This window comes from Protopterus annectens, chromosome 11.part0, assembly GCF_019279795.1.
Source record: "Protopterus annectens isolate FY-2018-M chromosome 11.part0, PAN1.0, whole genome shotgun sequence".
NCBI classification, from domain to species: Eukaryota; Metazoa; Chordata; order Ceratodontiformes; family Protopteridae; genus Protopterus; species Protopterus annectens.
Genome location: NC_056745.1, coordinates 1,220,908,773 through 1,220,933,206, shown reverse-complemented (window position 1 = coordinate 1,220,933,206; position 24,434 = coordinate 1,220,908,773). Strand labels below are relative to the sequence as shown.

The 24,434-nt window shown below is 39.1% G+C and overlaps 1 protein-coding gene across 1 annotated transcript in view; it reads left to right on the top strand.

The window, feature by feature from the left end:
- Nucleotides 1-1,677: 1,677 nt before the first annotated feature.
- LOC122815802 (carnitine O-palmitoyltransferase 1, muscle isoform-like) overlaps nt 1,678-24,434 on the top strand; it is a 490,419-nt gene continuing 467,662 nt past the window's right edge. The window contains exon 1 of the mRNA XM_044088600.1: nt 1,678-1,847. The gene's annotated coding sequence lies outside the window, so the exon portion shown is untranslated. The remainder of the gene's footprint in view (nt 1,848-24,434) is intronic.

Below are 24,434 nucleotides of genomic sequence, written 5' to 3'. Positions count from 1 at the left end.
TTGGAAAGTGATAGGTTGTAGTTATTTATGGTAAATGTACAGAGAAAAAGGGTTATTAGAAAGAGAGCTAGCTGAAGAATAGGAAGAAGTGTGGAATTATGGTTCCCCTACTCTTTTTGATAGATGCTATGGGATCTTTTATATCCACCTGAGCTACCACCAACTGAAGTAGATGGGACTGTGGTTTAACATCTCATCCAAAGGACAACACACTCAGGAGTGCAACACCCCCATTATGCTGTATTATAGTGTCGGCAACCAATCAACTTCGGGTGAGAATAGAACCCACAGCCTTCTACACCAAATGCGAGAGTGTTACCTGTTGTTCCACTGACACTGACAGTAACACAGAATAACTGTATATAACTAAATCAGATGATCTGAGGAGGAAAACACACTCTAAGCTAAGTAAAAATTAGAGAACATTATGTTTACGGAGGGGTCATGGCTTCTGCAGCTCTGTACGAACAGTGGATGCTTACTGGTTAAGATGGCAATTCTGAACTTATGAACAGTGTAGAGCAGGTATGGGCTGCTTGGAGGAGTAGATAGTAATCCAAGTGCACAATGTGGCTAGTCACACAGCAACGGACAACTGTGGGCACTTATAAGTTCCACTAGTAACACTGACTGACTAAAGTCAGGGAGGCGGAGAAAGTATGAGGACAGATGTAGGTCAAGATGCCTGTGTATATTCACTGCACATTGCGGTGGTGTGGTAGCAAACTCTTCTGCATGCTAAACTGTGGTAAAAATCCTTAGCCATAACAGTGGAAAACAGCAAGATATATTATCTTCATTAGTAAGATTTGCTATTAACTCATATAATTACACTGCTAACATGGTTTTTCAGGTGCTGTAGTCTGCATCCAGTGTAACATACAATACTATTCTTGCAGCTGTACTATGCTACACTTCTGAATTACCATGGCCAATACGGCATTTAAAATACCACATGCCAGAGTCTGCTTTTAGCATATTTCAGTTAAGTGTGATTGTACGTAGCTGCAACTGAGAAAGAAGAAAGAGGTATTTGTACATAGATACCCTGGGGAATTATGACTGGCAACCATGAGAACTTATACCTTAGAAAGTTAGCATGTCAGGGTACAATAATCATTGGCTAGTTTTCTTCTTCATTCAAAATTATATAAAGTTCCCTTGTAGTAGTATAGCATATATATATATATATATATATATATATATATATATATATATATATATATATATATATAAAATATTGTTTAAGTTACCATATGAAATATTTTCCTTTTAGTTTTCTCATTTGTCTGTGTAACTGATTTCAGGCTTTTTTGTCCCCTGTTCCAAAATTGCTACAACTGAAACATGTAATATTTGCATATCTCCCTTGTACTTGACTGACTTCTTTGATTACACTCTTGTAACTGTTCACTGTTAATGATATATAAATGTATTCAGCTGTGCTGTATGCATGGCAACAGGTGGTTTCTGTGAAGATTTAAGTGAACTTGTGTCAGTGTGTATCACTACAAGTCAATACATTAAAAAAAACAAACAAACTGAAAGTGTTAGTGTTTTTTTAAGGAGGAGAAGGGGGTTTGGTGTCCCATTACATTTCTGCATCACCAATGGGGGAGGGACGGGGGAGTGTCAGTTGTCAGAGCTCTAGGACTTTCAGAACAGTGAGAAAGAAATGTTCATTGGCCTGTTTTCTTTGCCACATATACACACACGGAGCAGTGGGGTTTGAAGGGCACTGGGACATCAAGTTTAAAGCCTGCACACTTGGCAGACTCACACTTTGGAAAGAGAAGACTGCTCATACCCAGGACTTTTGTATATTATTCATTTACATCTATCAAAAGGTAAAGTACATTTTCATCTCTCTTTGTGCCATAGTTTTTCATTTACATTTATTTTAAGGATATTCCATGAAAGAGTTCCACATTAAAAAGGAATGTTTGGCATTTTTTATTATTTCATTTCAAATGCTGTGCCAAAATGGTACACTGTTTACAAAGTTACATGGAATAATAGCCTCAGAGATGATACATTTGAGTAATATGTGTATTACAAAGTCAGTTATTAGTCTAAATCTCTGCTATAATTGGCTGTAGTCAGCATTAAACGTATAAAGTAATTTTCAATAAAAACATGTGATGCAAGGTCATTTGACTCATTTAAAATTAGGGATAGTCTCAAAGCATGCAGGATACAAAAACCTCTCATGTTTATGAATATTAGCTGTGTCACTGATACATACAAATGGCATCTTTATCATTTACCATGTTAGCATAACTTTTGCAAAACATGAAATACAGTTGTGACAGAGTTTTAAATCTGCCACTTAGATTTTTTTTTGTTCAGTTTTGACTTTTGGTTGTTTGTTTTTGTAAGGTGCTACTAATCTTTGTAACATTAATATTATGCCATCCTAAGTCATATTTCCTGTTTCTCTCCCTGTCTGTCTTGTGTGCATATGTATGTGTACACACACACACACACACACACACACACACACACACACACACACACACACACACACACACACACACACACACACACACACACACACACACACACACACACACACACACACACACATTCATTCCTTTGAGACCCAGAGTACACATATGAGTTTGGAACACATACTACCCTGTATCACACATGTCTAAATGCATGTTTCGGGTGGGAGGGGTGCACAACTCTATACTTGTGCAGAGGGGCTTGTCTTACTAAGTATCTGTGGAGCACCATACATCTAATGACACTAGCTTCACTGAATACACTTACAAATCTGTGATGTCATCACCTGTTGCCCATTTAGACCTCCTGTACATTATTCTGGGTTCTGGTATTCTGAGACCCAAGTGTTGGTGCAGGTGATGATATTCAGATTGTCTGTTAAAATCCTGATTAAACCAGATGATCAATTGTTTAGGAAAACTGACTGCATTACTCTCTCAGTTGAGACATTACACATATAATATAAAAAGTTTGCATCTATAACATACATGCACATTACAGTTGCTAAAGAACAAAAACCACTTGCGCGATATGAAAGATAATATCCAGCTAGAGCAGTACAGGCAAGTTCCTGAAGAAGTATCTGGTAAACAGACACTGTAAGTATGAGTTCCAGATGTGAAAAACGACCCAGGAAGGGAAGGCAGGAAAGCGACACATAAAATGATGATAATGACTGATCTGTTAGATGCTGCCATCTTTTAAACTTCAGCTTTTCTTGATAAGCAGTAAAACATTGTGTGAAAAATCGATCCCTTCACTTCATTATATGTCCTTACATCTTTTTTAGCTAAAAGCCATAAAATTATGGTGTGCTTTTCAGCCATTAGTGAAAATGCTGAAGAGACAGGAATACCTATCAAAATCAACCAGAGAAAGGGAGAGAGTAATGTGTGTAATTTAATATATTTGTTTTAACTTAGATAGTGCTATAAAGTGAATAATTTATAGTCAACATGAACTCAGAAAGTTTCCAAGGGAGTTCTAAGCAATATTGCTGCATATCTAGACCTAAACTGGGATTCAGAAACACGCCTGTCATAATTATTGTGAATCTACTTGGGATATGCATTGCAATGCCATGCAACCGGAAGCTATTTATCAATTATCTAGGTGGAATTTTGCAGTCACATTTAACAGCAATTACAAAACCTGTCCACAGATATGGTAGGCCCAGCAGAGTTAGAGATAGAATCTTGCAGTTGTGGTCAGAATTGGCACAAGAAGAACTGGTGAGCGTGTCATGTACGCACCTAGGCATGTGTCCATGCGCTACATAAAGGCACTGGGAAATAGCTTGTATGCCCCATTAAAGGCCTATGACAGTGTTTAAATCTATTTTTTTATCTTTAAAATGGGGTAGACATTAGTGTATTGGTATGATGTAGGAATACAAATAAATGGGAGGTAATAAAGAGAGTGGAAGAAAGGGTATACGTTTTTTTTTGCAGGAGCAGGTTGTAGTATTTTCTTTTCAGAAGGAAAGATGGGAAAGGATGTAAGAGTTTGATAAGGGATGGAAAGAGGGAGATGTCTGGAAGTAGATTCACACAAGCAAACATAAAGTACACACAAAGACTAGCAACTGTGGTGCTGGCACATTCAGGGGGGGTTGACACTGGAATTATAGACATGCAGACAAAGGGGAGAACATCTGTGAAAGGGAGGGCCGGACAACAAACAGGGGAGGGAGGTGACATACAAGGGAGGGGAATACCAGGATGAGTGATGGGGTTGGTAACCCTACTTTCTCCAAACTGTCGGGGCTAGAGCCAGGGAGAGGTTAGTCAACACCCTGACCACCCTCCCCATTGGACCCTCCTGAGTTGGAGACTGCAGGATCAGGCTGTGGTTTGACTCCACAAACCACATGAAGACCCTCTCCAGGCAGCCATTTCAGGCTGCCAACAGCTGGTTCATTAACTCCCCTACTGCTTCTATGAACTCCCAATCTCATGACAAGATGTGCACACCTGATTGTGTCAAAAAAGGGAGTAATAACACTTCCCTCCAGTGTGCAATTATTAGAGACCACAGGCAAAGCGACTTGGCTGCTTCCTACCACATCTGATTGGGAAGCAGGCCTACAGCCGAGTTCTAGCAGTGGAAGGCTGGGGCTGATGGGAGGTCCTGGGCTGCACCCCTGGCATAACCGTGGAAGATTCTGTGGAAAATGGAAACATAACTGGAACAAGATAAAACTATAAATACCAAATAAAATTTGAAAATGAGAGATGGGGGGGTGGTTACAAACATTACTACTATGCATATGACACATGCCCTATCAAAGCAGTACGCAGATGTATAATAAGCAAGTACTAAATCTGCTATGATGACACATGAAAAACTCCTGACTAGCTGTATTAATATGTGGCCCTGTGGTAGAATGTGCAGGTATGCGCAGTGTCACAGGTCCCATTACCTTGACTGTGTGTGTGCAAGTGTGTACAATGGGGCAGTGGCATCATACTCTTGTGTGCCATAAGTCATGGCTTATCTGTTAGTCAAACACAGGGAAGTGGTAACCTGAAGCACAGATCACATGGCCATATATCAAGACAGACATGAGCATGTTTGGGAAAAGTATGACCAATGGCGACATCTGCTGCACTGAAGCATATCCAAAATGTTGTTAGTAGGATCACATCCATCGATCAGTCAGTATGAGGCCATATATAACAACAACCTCAAACTGGTACCCCCCTATATATATATATATATATATATATATATATATATATATATATATGGTTCTGGGGCGAGAAGATCGGAACTAAAAAAACACCGACACTTCCGATGCGACGAAAACACCGAAGAAATACCCGACACTACAAACCACGGACACATTTCACAGGTAAGGTTTTAAATTTAATAATCTAATCAAGCCTACCATGTTCAGGTTGCAGTGTTGTGGTATTGGTGAATTTAAACCTAATACTGAACCTTAATAGGCTTGATTAATAAAGTGTTTTATGTCCGTGGTTTGTAGTGTGGGTTTATTTCTGTGTCCGATTTTTTAGGGTACCTGTGAAATGTCCGTGGTTGTCGTGATCTGTCATCACCATATATATATATGACAAACATTCACACCTATTTCTCCTACTCATTTCAAAACCATTCTGTCCCCCAAAGCAAAAAAATGTATACCCTGCCTAGGGTAGTGGTCTTAGGTGATGCATACAACAACATTCATCAAACCACTGATTAATACATCCACTACAGTAGGGCAGATGACCCATGTCAGTAGGGGAAAATGCCTGTGTAATATATGTCAGTGTCATGTGACCTGCTTGTAGATAAGTGAAGAGCGGTGCTTTTTGCAATCAAAAAGTATTATACATATGTAATTATCATGACACCTGTCACTGCAAACCTCCCTTCAGATCTGCAAGCAGTGCATATCTTGACATGATAGGCACAATTACTTCCATTGGTAATATGTAAGATGTAGTAATCTATAAAAATAATACCACTTCTACAGATAAACGCTCTGGCAATGTACACATAGCCAGTGGTTGTATCAATGAATCTTATTACAAATGGTGAAAACATTTGCACCCCTTCGCCTATATAGCTAATCCATTCTCCTCAGGAAAAGGGAGGCGATCTCCTTGATTTTCGTTTCAGCTACAAAAGTGGGGTAGAAAGTTAAGAAATCCTTAATTATATACTTATATATTATATACTCAGTGCAATCATATAACCTACAAGAGAAATTAAAGTACATTGGAAATATGAAAACTACTTACACTGCATATCAGGGGGTCCTTGCTCTGACTTCTTTTTCCCACTGACTAAGAAGGTCAGAATGGTGCCAAGTGAGGTTACTCTGGTGGTGCCAGTATTGCTTACCATTGTGGGATACGCCACTGGCATCAGATGCCACTCTAGTAAGACTGTGTCAGGCATAAAGATCCAGCTTTGTTTACTACACCACCAGGGAGCCCCACCACTGTTAGCACCATGTGAAGTTATGGCCATTTAGCAGGTCACTGTTCAGGGATCTATAGTAGCCCTCTTGTGGTCACCCATGTTGATTTATTCAGCACATGGTGAGCAAAATTGGGCAACTAATTAGCGTAACCAATCATGGCACCACCATTGCTTATTGCACAAATGGATGCCATGATGGTATTAGGGTGTGAACACTGACTTAGAAACTGTGTACTGCCTTCACGACAGGTAACGTAGCTAGCAGTTTTGTTCTTTTACACTTCTGCAGGATACAGAACTAAAATAGATTTTTCTATGCCCCTATAGAAATCATTGACCATGACAGACTTGCTCACTGCACTTCACAGGTCCTCATGAGAGTGCACATAGATGAATATGCCTGCTAGTGTGGCTTTGGTCATTGCCACATTGAGAAAAACATGGAATTCAGGCATATTCATTCTCATCAGCATGCTTGCCTTGCTAGAGGCTTCACAGCTGTACAAAGTAATCTATGATGGCTGCCATGGGCCTCTTTACATTATGGAATAATTTTGAGGAGCAACACATTTAGCTGATGAAAACTTTGGAAAGCAGGACATCTAAGTGTACATTTAATTTGGAAATGTGTACTGAAAAGGTGTTGATGTCATTTACTACTCATGTCAGTTTGTGGTGGCTTATGGTCTCCTTGTCAGTATACACTTGCATTGTTTATGCTGCTGGTTGAAGGTACAGCTATGCTGCCCACCATAAGGGAGAGTGTTACCTTGACTGTTTGTCTACTGTCATGGCAGGGAAAATGGGGGATTACTATGGGGTGGCAGACTCACTTATAATGCACTTATGCTTGCTATGTGTGTTAATATAGTCTATGCATACCTGTAGTCCAAGAACATACTCAGTAATTAATGATAAGACAATTATCTGAGGGTCTGAACACTTTGTAAATTTCAACAGCACTTGCTACAATACTGACTCAAATAATATTTGTGGGTGTGGGTATATAAGTGCAATGGAGATATTACTAGGCGGGACCCCTGGAACATGGTACAAGACATGATGACAAGAAGTTATTGCAAGTTGATGCAACTGATTACAAATGTGGATTATCTATTTGCAGATGGGGGGTTGCATGGGAGAACAGATAACCGTATGAGAGGAACAGTATATAGTGAAGAACATTATGCAGAAGACATGTAGGCCTGAAATGGTTATATCTGTGTCCCAACACAACCCACTTCCTACCACACTGACCAATATGCTAGTGGTATTTTGCTCAGCATTTGTAATATTACTGAATTAGTTGTGGCACTGGTAGGATATTCTTTTTTTTTTAAACAAAAAAAAAATGTTATTAAAGTATCATGCATGACATGTAGTCTTACATTTATATAAATGAAAATAAATCATACCAACACAATCTCAGTTGGAAACATTATATATTGCAAACCATGACAATCTTTTAAACCTCATTCCTCCTCTGCATGTATTCATCCTACACTTCCCATTTTTTTCTATGTAATTTTCTCCTACCTTTTTCTAAGATCCCAATTCCAGCTGTTTTAGCTCTGTTATTATTTTCGCTACTTCTAGTAAAGTTGGTTTAGGCTTTGATTTCCATTTTATAGTAACTGCTTTTTTGGCAGCCATTATAATTAGACTCAGCAAAGCCTTACTATGTGTAGGTAATTCCGATTCTGTATCATAGCTCAAAAAATAATTTCCTTAGTTACATCAATTTGCTCACCCAACATCTCTGACAGAGCAGTCTGCAGGGAATCTTTAAAGTCTACCAACTCATTACACTCCCAGAAAATATGTTCTCAGTTACCTCTTTAATCCCCATCACACCTCCAACATTTGCTGTCTGCCTGAGGAAAAATTCTTTGGAGTTTACTTGGGGTATAAAATACCTAAGTAAACACTTCCAAGCAAAGATCCTAAATCTTCTTTCTGCATATTTGGGAGACATACGTATATCCCCCATTGTTTCTTTGTGAATTGCTTATCCAATCTCTCTTTCCACTCCTTTCTAAACTATTCTAATTGATTTTTATAGTTATCATGCAATATTTTATATGCTCTATTAATTATTCCTTTCTTAACAGCAACTTATGTTCTAGATTCTACTAAAAACTCTACCAGTGCTAGTCTTTCATTTAGGACTCCCCTATTTCTTTCTCTTTGCCTATACTTTGATATCAATCCTTGATAGGGAAAGCAATCTCTAACCTGCAGTCCAAATAAGTTCTTGGCATCTTCCCATTCTATTACCTTTCCCTCTCTAGTTATTTGCTCCCAGTACCTTGATTCCTTTGCCAGTTTTCTCCAATAAATTCCAGCTTCCTGTTGCCTATTGTCTGTATTCCTAATTGCAGTCATCCATACTGGCAGAATCTCCTTTTGCCACTCCCATGTTGGCTTAGATCTTAGAACACTTTCTGCTGCTTTATGAAAATAATATTCTGTATGATTATTGTTATTCCCCTTAAAGGACTGCATCCAAAATCCCAGTCCCTGTTTGTTTCTTGAGCTCCCCCCTGTTTCATCATCATCTCCTTCCACTTTGAATTATAGTTTTCTACTTGTGCTATGTATAGGAATCGTAACTGTGTTGCTCTGAAATGCTCTTCAAATCGGGTTATCCTAATCCGTCCTGTTCTATTGGAAGAGTAGGCATATCCTACTTGACTCTTGCTGTCTTCCCCTCCCAGATGAAATCATTCAGCTCTTTATTAATTACTATCCACAACTTCTCCTCTTGTTGATAAAAATATGCCTGACCTGTGTATAAGACTAAAGGGACTAAAAACATTTTAACTGCTTGCATCTTACCATTGTTATCCATATAACAGAGCTTCCATTTTCTTAGTTTTTGTATTACCTTTTGTTTAGTCTCTTCCCACATATCCTTAGCTACCACACCAGAATCATTTTTAATTATGCCCCCATAAGTATGGATATTGCTGAATCAATTTGTATGTGGGTACATAATTTACCACTTTGCCTTTATTTTAGCTTTATTAATTTTCTATCTTGAAAAGGTTTGAAACTGTCTCAATATGTTCCACAGCACTATAATATTCCTTTCTGGTTTTGTCTGGTATAAAATAATGTCATTTGCAAATAGAGCCAGCTGTTCTTGACTACCATACCGATTATATCCTTGAATTTCAAAGTCCCTTTTTTTCTTTGCCAATGGTTCTAGATATGATACAAATAACATAGGGGAGAGATGACACCCCTGCCTAGTTCCTCTGCTCAAGCAGAAATTATCAGAGAGGACCCCACACACTTTAATTTTTGCCTCCTATCCCTTATGTATCCTCCTAATCAACCTTATAATTTTATCAGGGCATACTAATGCTTCTATTGCTCTGCTCATAAAGTCCCAGCTTACTCTGCAAATGCTTTCTCTGCATCAAGACCCACCACCAACAGTGTTATTTTCTTACATTCTGTTTCCCTCTGGATAATCAGTGTTCTGTTAATATTGTCAAATGTTTGCCTCCCCTTCACAAAGCCACATTGATCCATATCTATCAATTTTGGCATCACGTTTGTCATTCTTTTAGCCATTATAGATATAAACACTTTATAATTATGGTTTATTATTGAAATGGGCCTGTATGAAGTTAGATCTGATGGATCTTTACCCTCTTTATGTATTACAGCTACCACTGCTTTCTTCCAGGATGTTGGTACTTCTCCACTTAAAATACTGTTAAACAAAACCTTCCAGATCGTTATCAGTTTTTTTCCCTTCTAACTTCCAAATTCCACAGGAACACTATCTATTCCTGGGGACTTTCCTTTAGATTGGTTATACATCACCATGTTTATCTCATCTCCTCCTATCCTAACTGTTAATAAGTGAGCCTCCTCTTCCTCTAGCCTGGGCATAGTTAATTCTTCCATGAACACTTCCATTTGTACCTTTTCTTAATTTCCATATTTCTTTGCTTTATATAGACTTTCATAGAGTTTCTGAAATATTTCTAATACGTCTACAACATCCCTTGTTGTCTTCCTTGTTATAGGCTCCTTAAGTTTGGTGATAACCCTTTCTACTTTCTGTTGCCCAAATTGTTGTGCTAAACATTTTTGTGGCCTAGAGTTATTATAAAAAAAAGAAAAACAGTTTCTTAACAGCAATCTTTCTAAACTCATGCATATTATCGAAGTAATCCCTTATTTTCTGTTTAGCATTCTGCAGTTGCTCTTCTTCTTCTTGTTCTGTGAGATTCCCCCTATTTTGCAATACATTAGCATTTGTCAGTCCCTCTAAATAGTTCTTGTTACTTCTTAACTATATCTCCCTTTCTTTTATTTCCACCCTATTTTAAACTTCACTTTAATTTTGTCCCACTCCCTAGCTATATTTTCAGAAGAAATTTCTATCTTCTTTAACAGCTCCTGAATAATTTCCACTATCCATTCCTTAAATTCCACTCTTTTCAGGAGATAGGTGGTAAAGTGGCAGTATCACATTTTTATTTCATTAACCTGTGTTATTATTTTTATTGTTGGTGCATGATCTGATATAGTTATTGGGTGTGTATCAAGACCTTCAATTAAATGCATATGTTCCTGTGAAATGTAAATTCTGTCTAGCCTAGCCCAGTTTTTGTATCTTGGGGAATAAAATGTAAATTCACTCTGAAATCCTAGTACTGAATTCACATATTCCATGCCAAATATTTTCATACATTTCTTTAAAAATCTACCCTTCTTTGTTACATATATTTTCCATTTTGCATCCCCAGACACATCTTCACTTTTGCAAATCAAATTCCATCCCCTGCCCTTGATGAAAGCTGATTATTTTTCCTAGAATTTTTTTTAAGCTCCATTATAGCAGTTTTTGGTGGAATGTACATGCCAGTGGCATCCTCCTTCCTTGCCAGTAGGCCCTTAGTACTACAAATCAACAATTATTGACTTTTTTGTCCTCTTCTATTAATATTGGAGCTCCTCTTGCAATTAATATAAGTACTCCTCTCTTCCTTTGCTCCAGGTATTCTACTGAACAACCACCTTGAAAATGTTTCTTTATCAAATTCACATGTTAAGTTCTTTTTTGCTTTTTCAGTGCTATTTGCACTCTTCATTTTTAATATAATACACTAATCTTTCTTTTTTGTATTTATCTGTGAGACAATTAATGTTTAAAGACATTATAGACAGCATCATAGTCTTGAGAAATTATTATTCCCTACCTTTTATGTATAACAACTTTTTGTTAATTGTGTAGTTCTGGCTGTTGTGTTACATGCATGTCCTATTTGGCATAATCTTTTATACAGTTTTTTTCTTGTCATCTCCATTTGAGCCTATGCCACATATTACAGAACTTTTTGTTTTATTGAAAACCCCCAAAACAATACATGCACATACACACACACACACACACACACACACACACACACACACACACACACACACACACACACACACACACACACACACACACACACAAAATGCCTCTAAAACCTATTAATGTAATAATAGCACACAAAACTATGTACATCTTCAAATATTGAAGTTTTACCCTCCTAATAGGAACAAACATTCCAAACTGCCAGCCAGCCACACACACACAGACGTGAGCTAACATAAAGAAAGGTTATCCATGCTAAGACACATGGTACAACATGTTGTTCTGTTAAGTGCTCTCTGGTTTTATTGTATCTTTATAGCTATCTCAGCTGGAAAACACTTGAATGCTTTCAGAATACATTTTCTCCAAGCCATTTCTTTTTAGATTCAGATTGTCTGCTACAGATATGAGAAATGGACACAAAACTGTTTATTAGAAAAAAAGACATATAATATTTAATATTCTTTTTCATTTACATGCTGTCTCTTAAAACTTGTTATTAGATTAAGCTAATGGCCTTAACCCAGTCATTCCCCTACGCAAGAATGAAAAAACACACTAATTTTCCTTTTATCATGCTCTTCTCACCAGATCTTCCTTATTTTCTTTCTTTATTTATTTACGTTGCAGTGCTTACATTTCTTAAACTGTACAAGGATAAACAGAGAAGAAGGAAGAAAGAAAAAAAAATTAGGAGTACCTACTTACATTAGTATCCCCATTAGACTTAAAACTAACTGAAAAAAACTTTATAACATGGAAATAAAATGCACTATTTAAGTAGTACTATTAAGAAAAATTGTTTTACTTACAGTTAACATTCCCCTCCTCTTCCCCTCTCCTGACTATATTTCCAAACATTAATGACATGAAGTAGGGAATATGGTTAAGAGTCCCCTACAAGTTCAACAAACTCCACAAAAGTCCAGTATTTCCAGATGTTCTTGTTCTGTCATGTTTTGCAAATATAATCATTGCTTTATAATCCCACATTTGTCAGTTTCCAAGTTACCAATTTTATTCTCCAAATGTCAATGACATGAAGTAGGGCATATGCTTTAGAGTCCACTACAAATGTAACTTCTTCTTCTTTTGGCTTTTCCCAGTTAGGGGTCGCCACAGTGGATCACCTGTCCACTCATGATTGGCAGTAGAGTTTTATGGTGTCGAGTTGCCAGCCCAGCACCCAACATTCCACGGAAGGCACACACACGCACACACTCACACCTAGGGCCAATTTACAGTGTCCAGTCCACCTACAGCATGTCTTTGGGATGTGGGAGGAAACCGGAGCACCTGGAGAAAACCCATACAGCCACAGGGAGGACATGCAGACTCCGCACAGAAGGCAGCCCAGCCGAGGATCGACCAGAGAACCTCTTGCTGTGAGCTGACAATACTAACCACTGCACCACCATGGCCGCCCCTACAAATTTAACAAAGTCCAAGAAAGTCCAATATTTCTGAATTTCTTGTTCTATTCATGTTCATCTCCATCTTCCAAACCCTGTCTCTGCTTCATTTCCAACGTACTTTCAATCTTCTGGTTAACTCTTGTGCTTTTTTTCCCTCTCTCAAGCATTTCTGTTGAAACACTGGAAAATGTTTCACTGGTCCAGTCTCTCTGTGGTCTTTACTACCAGAAGAACAATAAGCAGACTCTCCTTCCGTTTCACAGCTCACTTTTTGTTGGACAAACTTCTGTATTTCTTCCTTAGCATATACTTCATCAGAAAAAAATGATTCTATTCCTCCAGGGAAACATATTTTGAAGATAGCTAGGTACAGCAGTTTGAATCTCATGCCTGCTTCTCAACATTCCCTGAATAATGGAATACATTTACTCCTCTTCTGCCTGGTGTGCAACTTTTAGTACTTTGTCCTTCTGCCACAGTTTTGTCAGAATTGTCTCCTTCTGCTGGTAAGCTTGCATCTTTACTATTAAAGGCCTAGGTTGTTTTCTCATAGGCAGGTTTGAAGCATACACATGATGTGCCCATTCAATTAACAATTCCTGTTGTGGAATACCAGTCCATTTGCTTATTTGTGCTTTCATAAAATAATTTCCAGTTTCTTGGGTACAGTAGAAAATCTCAGGTTTTCCCTACATGCTCTGTCCCCTAATTCTATTATTTTTAAAACCTCTCTTCTTGTGCAATAGGAATCTTGGGGATATAAACTAGAGATGTTCAAGGGTAACATAACATGAAGAGGAGACATAAACGTGGCCATCCAGGCTCAGATACTACATCTAAACTGTGCTCACAATTTAGAGCTGCAGTACATAAAGAGGGCTACAGCAATCCCATTTGACAGATATATACTTGCATTTATACTGCCACTGGGAAACATGCATTTCCTTCCCAAAGTGGCTCTGCCTTGATTTTATTTAATTACTTTCTGAGGTTTGTTAACCTTACAGGTAGAGCCATTCAAATTGATCCTTTTTAAGATATGAGTTGGGTTGTTAAGCAAATGGAGCTAATGACAGCCAGTTAAAGCATTCAATGACATACATAAAACACTATAATATGAAGTGCGCAAAATGAATATAATAAGAGACAGATTAACTAATGGGCTTTTTCTTCAACACACAGTAGTTCAAAGAAAGCACTGCTAAATTCTTAATGCCAAAAGACTGAATGCAGAAAAAACAAAGTCAAAGATCAAATGTTGAAAATATGGCAGTTTATATAACTGAAGCATAAAATACTGAATATATCAGGGTGTAAAACGTACTAAAATAATGAATTTAAGCAACATCAGTCTGTTAGCTTCCAACGCCATAAAACCTGAGAACACAAGACTGCAGTCTCCGTCAGCTTCCATACCCTTAGTCAATAAACTTAAGAAAGTTTAAGCTTGTCAACTCTTCTTCCCTGAGTTACAGCTCATCAGTCACTGTTTTACTTGGGAATCACCACCAGTACAGTTTGTATTATTGTGCCAGCATTGATAAGTTCTGTAGAATTTCACTCTTTGAGGTTGTGCAGTCTTAAAGTTAGTATACATAAATAAGGGAGTGGAAGGCAAAATTCCCAATAGGAAGGCATAGAGGGTCTTGCCCCATGCAAGATTTTTTTTTCATATGTTTGAAGCTTTGTGAAATGGCTTGATGTCCTTCAAGGATGCATCTGCAGTCATCACATATGGGTTGTCCTGCCTCAGGCAGCCCTTCGGTCGGCCGGATTCCAAAGTCTGGGTCTGGCCTCGGCTGATGTCGCACTTTCCCCAACATCAGAGCGTCTGGGGTATAAAAGCATCAGCCGACGCCATCTTCCTCAGTCTTTCTTGCCCGTGGTGCCCGAAGCAGAAGCAGTTCGCAAGTGCCAGTCGGCCAGCTCCTGTGATTCAGCTACCGAAGACTTCGAAAAAGCTAAGTACCCCGTTGGGGACTCTTTCTTGCCTCAGCCGATGTCAGATAAAGTTAATAATTGTTTAACTTGTGGGAAACAAATACCTCATAAGGATTTCCACTCTTACTGCCTCCCTTGCCTAGGCCCAGACCACGACGTCTTGGCCTGCTCAGCCTGTGCTTCCTTCAACCGACGAACTCTTAGACGTCGGTCGGAGTTTGCAGAGGAATTCTTTGGGGCTAGTTTTGCTTACAAAATGCCGTCAGAGACTCCGACTTCGCATTTAGTTAAAAAATGGAAGGACAAGGACCGACACATGCAGGCCGCAGTTTCGGCTGAAACCACGGTCAGGCCTACCGCGAGTGTCTCGGTCTCGGCTGAAACCGAGTCCTTGGTACTTCCTATTACCGAAACTGCACAACCGACTACATCGGCCCCGGAGGCCCCAGCTGAGTCGGTTATTGAATTACCTACTGAAACCGGTGTCCAGGATCCTTCTGACACCATTCCTTCAGACAAGTCTACTCCTGCACGTGGTGCAGCCAGACCCCCTGCATCCATGTCCATTAAGGCTTTTTCTAGGGCTAAAGCTGCTAAACTTACTAAATCTTTGCCTCCCAAGGTTTCCTCTCAGAGACCCTCTACTGGCTCACAGATTCTTAGCCTAGCAGAGGATCTTATCTCATTAATTAGGGGTTATCAACCTCATCCGGACAGGGGCTCTCAACCACCTCCAGACAAAAGGCCCAGGGTTGAGCCCTCTGACCCCCACTCCTCAGATGAGTCCACTGATGGTTCTGCCCTGTCAGACCCCCAGGAGGAGGCTTATTCGGCCTATGAGGATTCTGATGCTGAAGAATCTATTCCCTCGGCCTCCCCTCCTGAAGAGTTTTCCTTTGGAGAGACACTACACTCTATGAGAGAACATTTTTAATGGCAGGGTCAGGAATTCTCTGATTCTAGAAAGAGATTAAGGACCTTTTTACACTTACCTCAGCATAGGCCTTTAGCTATACCTCCTGTTTTGAATGTTATTGATGATGTGTACTCAGATGCTAGTACAGACCCTGACTCTCTCCCTCCGGCTCCTGCCAAACCTGATAGGTACTACAGGGTCCCAGATTCACATCTACACCTGTACAAGGCCCACTCTGCTGACCCAGAAACAATTTCCCAGGGCCCAAAAGGGGTTGCAGCTGCCACTGCTAAAAATCCTCTACCCTCTGAAAGGGAATCCAGAGCTTTAGAGAGATGGGGTAAGAAAGTGTATACTTCTGCAACTCTTTCCATGAGGGCATTAAATTGTCAATTTCATATGATACAGTACCAAGAGTATTTGTTAGATGAATTGCATAAGAAACTATCCTCTTCTGAACCCCTTGATCGCAAATCCCTTCAGGATCTGGTACATAACTCCCAGCAGGTTATTAACCATTTTTTGCAGTGTGGTTATGATGCATTGGAAGCTTCATGTAGGTCAGCTATGACGGGTGCAGTTATACGTAGGCATGACTGGCTGAAGGAACAATCTTTACCAGACCATGTTAAAGCTAAGCTTTTGGATGCTCCTATGGAAAAGCAAAAATTATTTGGTTCCACGGCTCAAGAGGTCTTAAAGAAGTTTGAAGAAAAGGCAAAATCTGTGCAAACAGTCAAAGACTTTCTGCAAGTCCAACCACCGAGATTCAGCAGAAATTGGCCTACTAAGAATTGGTCCTTTCCGGACTCAGACAGATCTCAGAGAGGCAGGAATAGGCGTGCCAGAGGTAGAGGGCAAGCTAGAGGCTCCTACAGAGGCCGTCAGTGGCAGCCTCCCAACCAGAGAGGTAGTGCAGGAACCACAACTGCTACACCAGGACAGACTCAATGACTTTATTTTGACTCCGACCAGGGCTCAATTAGAAGCACCTTTGGGCGGAAAACTTTCTTTATTCTCTCAAAATTGGCACAAGATTACAAGGGACAAATGGACACTGCAAATAGACAAAGGATACAGGTTCCATTTCCACACATTGCCAAAAAGAAAAGGAATGCCAGACCTGCCACCAAATCAGAGGGCAGAGACTTTGAAGCAAATTACCAAATTAATACAAATGAAAGCCATAGAAAAGGTACCTCTTTCAGAACAAGGCCAAGGATTTTACTCCAGATTATTCCTTGTTCCAAGAAAAGAAAATCAATGGAGGCCTATTCTTGACTTGTCCGCACTGAATACTTACCTCATTGTGCCAGAATTCAAAATGCTGACTCTACAGCAACTCCTTCCCATGCTGGGCAAGGAGTCTTGGCTGGTGACTCTAGACCTCAAGGAGGCATACCTGCATGTCCCTATTCGACAAAGTTGCAGAAGACACCTCAGATTTCTTGCAGGGTCAGAGCATTATCAATTCTCAGTATTGCCCTTTGGCTTATCTACTGCGCCCAGAGTATTCACAACATGCCTGGCATCAGTAATTGCACACTGCAGACTTCAGGGGATTCAAATCTACCCATATCTGGACGACTGCCTTATACAAGCGGACAACAAGAAAATCTTGTTAAAGGACTTGGACTATGCCATACACCTACTACAGGCCTTGGGATATACAGTCAACATCCAAAAATCAAGACTTGTTCCATCCCAAAGAATAACCTTTCTGGGTGCGGATCTAGACACAACCACCCAAATGGCTTTTCTCACAGAAGAAAAACAAAAACAACTACCAGATTACTTCAAGAATCTGACAAGACAAACTCAGCTGACTGCAAGGAAAATCCTTCTGGCCCTGGGTTACATGGCATCTTGCATTCTCCTGATTCCGCAAGCAAGGCTGCATATGAGAAAATTACAATGGTACCTACGGAGTGTATGGACTCAGCACAGTCACAGCTTAGAAACTTTGATCCCACTCATTCCATGCCTTCAAAAGGAATTTCTGTGGTGGGCTTAAGCCTGCCACTCAAACAGAGGGTTGCCCTTCAGCAAACCAAGAGCCAACCAAACCATCACCACGGATGCTTCAGACCGAGGTTGGGGAGCACACATGGAGGACAAATGTATCCAAGGGCTATGGTCACAAAGAGAGCTGCGCATGCACATAAACCAAAAGGAAATGCTGGCAGTGATACACGCAATCGAGGCCTTCAAACCTTTCCTTCATCAAGGCCACCTGCTCATAAGGACAGACAACACCACAGTTATGTGGTACATAAACAAGCAAGGAGGCACCCATTCCTACCCTCTGTGCAGACTGGCAATGAATCTATGGGAACTTTCCTTGAAACTCAATATACAGCTGCAGTCCCAGTTTGTGCCAGGGAAAGACAATATACTGGCAGACAGCTTAAGCAGAACTACCATGGATGCACACAAATGGATGCTTCACCCAGACATCTTCTTACTCATAACACAATCATGGGGAAGGCCGGAAATAGATCTGTTCGCTTCCCCCCACAATCATCAACTGAAGACATTCTGCTCAAGGACATACCACCCACAAGCATGGAAAGTGGACGCCCTCTCTTTCAGTTGGAAAGCTCTAACAGTCTATGCTTTCCCACCTCTCCCATTAATGACCAAGGTTTTACTGAAGATCAGGACAGAGCAGCCCAGAGTGATTCTGATAGCTCCAAACTGGCCAAGGCAGCACTGGTTCCCACTGTTAAAGAGCATGTCACAGACGGAACCATGGCCTCTCCCTCTATGGCCACTTCTACTGACGCAGCACAATTTCAAGACTCTGCATTCCAACCTGAAAACCTTGCAGCTAACTGCCTGGAGAATACCATGACTCCTCCTCAGGATAACTTATCCCAGAGAGTGAAGGATATTATTATGGAAGCTCGCCGGCCTTCCACAAGGAAGGCATATTCAGCAAAATGGAAAAGATTTCACACTTGGAACACAACAAAAGGCCTAGATGTGACAGTGATGAACATGGCACATATACTGGAATACTTGGCAGAATTGTTCCACAATGGCCTGTCTTACTCTTCCATTAAGATACATGCCTCAGCAATTTCAGCAGAATACAATGTTAATCCGCCTGTCTTCTCGCATCCTCTCCTAAGACAGTTTCTAAGAGGAATCAAAAACATCAATCCTCCAAGGAAACCACCTTTACCTACTTGGGACCTTAACTTTGTGCTGGAAAAACTAACACTTCCTCCCTTTGAACCAGCAGCATCGGCAGATCTACAGTTTCTGTCTTGGAAAACTGCATTCCTTCTGGCCATAACCTCAGCAAGAAGAGTATTTGAGTTACAAGTTTTAACGGCAGTGCAGCCATTTCTTATCTTTCATCAAGACAGAGTTTCTTTGAGGACCAATCCTACATTTATGCCAAAGGTGGTATCCAGGGTATCCTTGAACCAAGCAATTCACTTGCCTACATTCTTCCCAAAACCACAAAATAAAGGGGAGAAACTTCTGCACACTCTGGACATACACAGACAATTACGCTACTACTTGGACAGAACCAAAAGTTACAGAAAGACTGACCAATTGTTTGTAGCATATGCTGCTGGGGCACAAGGAAAAGCAATTTCCAAACAGACAATTTCAAAATGGATAGGAAATTGCATTCGTTTTTGTTACTCCTTTCATGGAAAAACTGTGCCAGCAAACATTAGACCTCATTCCACGAGAGCCACAGCCACCACCACAGCCTTCCTAAGAGGGGTGGCTACCAAGGACATTTTAAAGCTGCTACATGGAGCTCCGTGCATACATTTGCCAAGCATTACAATTTACCTTTATACTCCAGATCCAGAGCAGGCTTTGCTACGGCAGTCCTGCAGGGTATATTAACTACACCATCCTTTACTTAGTACCTCCACCCCCAGATTGGCTATGGTATTCTACCCATATGTGATGACTGCAGATGCATCCTTGAAGGACATAGTACAGTTTTGTACCTACCATAAATGTAGATGTCCGATAGGTATGCATCTGCAGTCAGGTTTATCCTCCCTCCTTCCCCTCTGTGGTATTCCTAGGGTGCTTACCCCTCTGTTAGCTAGCTGGGGGATCTGTTATGGTGTATTTGTTTGTGTGTATATATATATATATATATATATATATATATATATATATATATATATATATATTTTGCAAATGTTTGGAATTTATTGCATTTCTCCAAATTTAGCCTTCCTAGAGGGCACCTGGCATCTGGGGCAAGAAAAACTGAGGAAGATGGCGTCAGCTGATGCTTTTATACCCCAGACGCTCTGACGTCAGGGAAAGTGCGACATCAGCCGAGGCCAGACCCAGACTTTGGAATCCGGCCGACAGAAGGGCTGCCTGAGGCAGGACAACCCATATGTGATGACTGCAGATGCATACCTATCGGACATCTACATTTATGGTAGGTACAAAACTGTACTTTTCATCTTGATGAAGCCACAATTAATGTGGACTTGTCCAGATGTAGAGTGGATCAATTTTTGTCAATACAGAGGGCTGTAATGATGTCAAACTCAGATGTGACTACAGCAGTGATCTATGCACACAGAAAAGTGCATGAACTGAAATAAATACTGTCAATAATTATAGGCAATAAAAAAGTTGCTGTAGTCTCTGTATGTCATTCATAAAATATCTCAAATGGAAAGAACTATGGGGATGTAAGGGTCAAAATGAAGAAATGCAAATAAAGAGAATCCACCATGAAGCCAGAAGAAAGTGAGCTAATGCACACAACTGCACACTAGTACAGAAACACAACAACAACAGATAGATATTATTTTTTAGAATACATGAATGAGACAGCAAGACTATCAGTCATTACATAGAAATTATAATAGAAAATATACATATACTGCCAAATAAGCAGTGAAACTCAGAATACATAAAAAAGAAAACCTATGAAAATATCTTGCTTTACATAAATTGAAGAATATTCCTTGATGTCTGAACAACTCTAGCTGAGTCATGGAAAACTCATGACTGAAAACTTTCACAAAGATGCCACTAGTAACAGATGCTGCAGCAACTACTGATCACACATTTAACCCCATAATTGCTAAACATTTTCAGAAGGTTTGTCATCAGAGTACCGCTTGTTATTGGCTATTTTTGCCTTTTGATTGAAAAGCTTATATGTCTAATATAATTCATTATTAACATTCAGGGCATGTTAATGGCATAATTATGTATAAAGTATCACTGGACTGGGTTCCTATCCTTGAAGGAGACATCTTGAATTTTAATTTAAAAAAAGAAACATTTTAATGTCATTTTGTTTTGCCTTAGGATATGCAAACAGTGAAAATATCACTTGTATATAGAAAGATGAAATCACTCCAGCATGATATATATATATATATATATATATATATATATATATATATATATATATATATATATATATACACACATATATGTGTGTGTGTGTATATATATATATATATATATATATATATATATATATATATATATATATATATATATATATATATATATATATATATATATAGATATATGGGTCTACCTCGACCCAACGAAATTACGTTTCACCGAAACGTAATTTAGCGAGCTGAGTTTTGCAAAAGTGCATTTTTGCCAAAATGCACTTTTGTGAAAATGCAACTAAGCGAACAGCAACCGGGGCTATTGCTTAGATCGTGGTACAGTGGGGATAAGGGAATTTTTCTCTTTTCCCCACTGTAGTGCGATCTTGGAGTCGGAGTGAGAATATAAAGTAGTGGTGGTGTGGGGGGTGTAGGGAGGCTTGCCCCCCCCCGCATATATATGATTAATGTTGTGTTTATTTATTTATTTTTTCGATTACGTTGTTTTTTGTAAAAGTGCATTTCGGTAAAAGTGCACTTTTGCAAAAAACAGCTTGCGTTATTACGTTTCGTTGAAACGTAATTTCGAAGGGTCAGAGTAGACTCATATATATATATATATATATATATATATATATATATATATATATATGTGTGTGTGTGTGTGTGTGTGTGTGTGTGTTTTTGGTAGCTTTTATTTATTTTATTCTAAAGAGAGGTGAAAGCTAGACATTTGTTTTCACCTGACTTGCGTTGGTGCCTTCATAAGGCCGTTCTGGTCTGAATTCCACCCTAACTTCAAATGAGACTCTTTGAGAACTACTTTGAGATAGTTATATGAATTTTTTCCAAACAAGACCACTTGATAATTCCACTTTCATTTTGGACTGCAAAACCTGTTAGCTTCTATGAAAAGTAAGCAAAAGAATCTGAAACATGGGCATGCAATTCAGAGCATGTAAAATATGTGTTGTTTACTGTAACATATAAAAAATAACAGAAACTATTACTTTTCCACAGAAAAGAGTATTATTTTTTGTTTCTAGTTCCATAAGGGCATACTAGTGACATGATTTGATACATACTGAGTTTGCCATGCTGAAAACATGCAATCTTTAATATAGATATTGTAAACTAATGACAAAGTGAACACATCAAAATGGCTACATATGACTACTGGTTATGCATAGCAGTAAAGGATCATTTTCCTGTAACCTTACTAAGTATTATAGCAAATTTCTTAGAATAGTATATCATGACCCTCAGATACAAAATGCACTTAACTGATCATTCCACTTGTAAAAACACATATGCAGCATTATTGTCTTGTAATGCGGTTTACTGCACACAAGTCTAAATGGGGGGGGGGGGGGGTGGGGGGGCATGTATGTATTTAGGATTTTTTTCTCTGCTCTTATGACAGCTCAGTCAAGAAGTACTATAGACCATTATTGTGCTCATTATACTGAGCAAACGTTCACAACAGAGCCCAGAGTAACAAAAAAAAAAAAAAACATGACTGGCTGTAATGGCACATGAACTAAAGTCAAAGGGTTCTGTGGCTGAAAGGCAGTGTCTCTGTCACAGTGAGATTTTGCTACAAAACTTTCAGCTAATAACAATAGAGTTTTCATCTACAAAATGCATCTAAGATTGCTTTTCATAATTTACAGCTTCCAATGCAGCACATTTCTGGATTTGACTCCCCCTTTTTTAGTTGCTTGAAAGCATGGCACTATATCCATGTTATGTCTGGCACTGCACACATTCTAAATAATAATAATAAAAAAAAGAAATAGAGAGAAAAAGAAAACATACACCATAAAGTCACATTACATTTTCCCTTTTCTCTGACTGCAGCAAACTACAAGCAAGGATACAATCTCTGGCCTACCCAGTGAAAATATAGTGCTTCAACATTTCAATACATGACAAAGCAGAGTACAACAAACTATAGGTTTGTTGATATTGATGTTTAATGAATAAAGAAAAATGTAAAAAATTATATCAGCAGTCTAGAGTTTAACAACTGTCATTGTGCTCCTGTTCTGTTTTTGATGCTCTCATTCTCCCTTGTCTGGTTTGGCTTTCCTAACAGTGATGTTTTTAGTTTATGACTTTTTGTTATTTTTCTCAATGTTGTGTGCTCATTAGAATTTTAAGTTATGCACAAAAGTTTAAATTTTTGCATATATTTGGTATCATGGCATATAATGTGTTTTTAATTATTTGTTCATGTTACCTTTTCTATGAAAATATATTTTTGCTCTGTGTTACTTGCCAATTAGATTTAAACTGATTTAAACTGATGTTATTGATTTTCTTATTAACCTTTGTTATGTATAGTTCATATGGAGCTTTTCTTTTCAGGTCTCCATTGAAATTGGTCCCCAACCTAGTTGGACAGCCTATTATAAAAAAATAAATTAATAAATATCAGCCTTGGAGCATAGAAAGGTAAAACCCTAATTGCAACCCAGATGACCTAGCTTTGACCAGTGGTGTAGGTCCGGGAAGGAATGAGCATGGATGACAGAAGTGAGTGGATGATGCTAGCACCATCATATGAGGTGAGGGAAATGGTGTGACCTTCTGCTGCACTGACCACAATGGGAATACTGCAGGATTGCTGGTAGCAGCTATTGGGTCGGTGTGAATTGTTTCACATATAAAATAGTATGCCTGGATGCATTTATGCATATGGAGGTGTGTGTGTGTGTGTGTGTGTGTGTGTGTGTGTGTGTGTGTGTGTGTGTGTGTGTGTGTGTGTGTGTGAGTGTGTGTGTGTGTGTGTGTGTGTGTGTGTGTGTGTGTGTGTGTGTGTGTGTGTGTGTGTGTGTATGTATGTGTATATGTATAAATATATATATATATATATATATATATATATATATATATATATATATATACATATATATATATGTATATATATACACACCAATAGCCACAGAGGGGAGTGAATTAGTCAGGGAGAGAGTGGA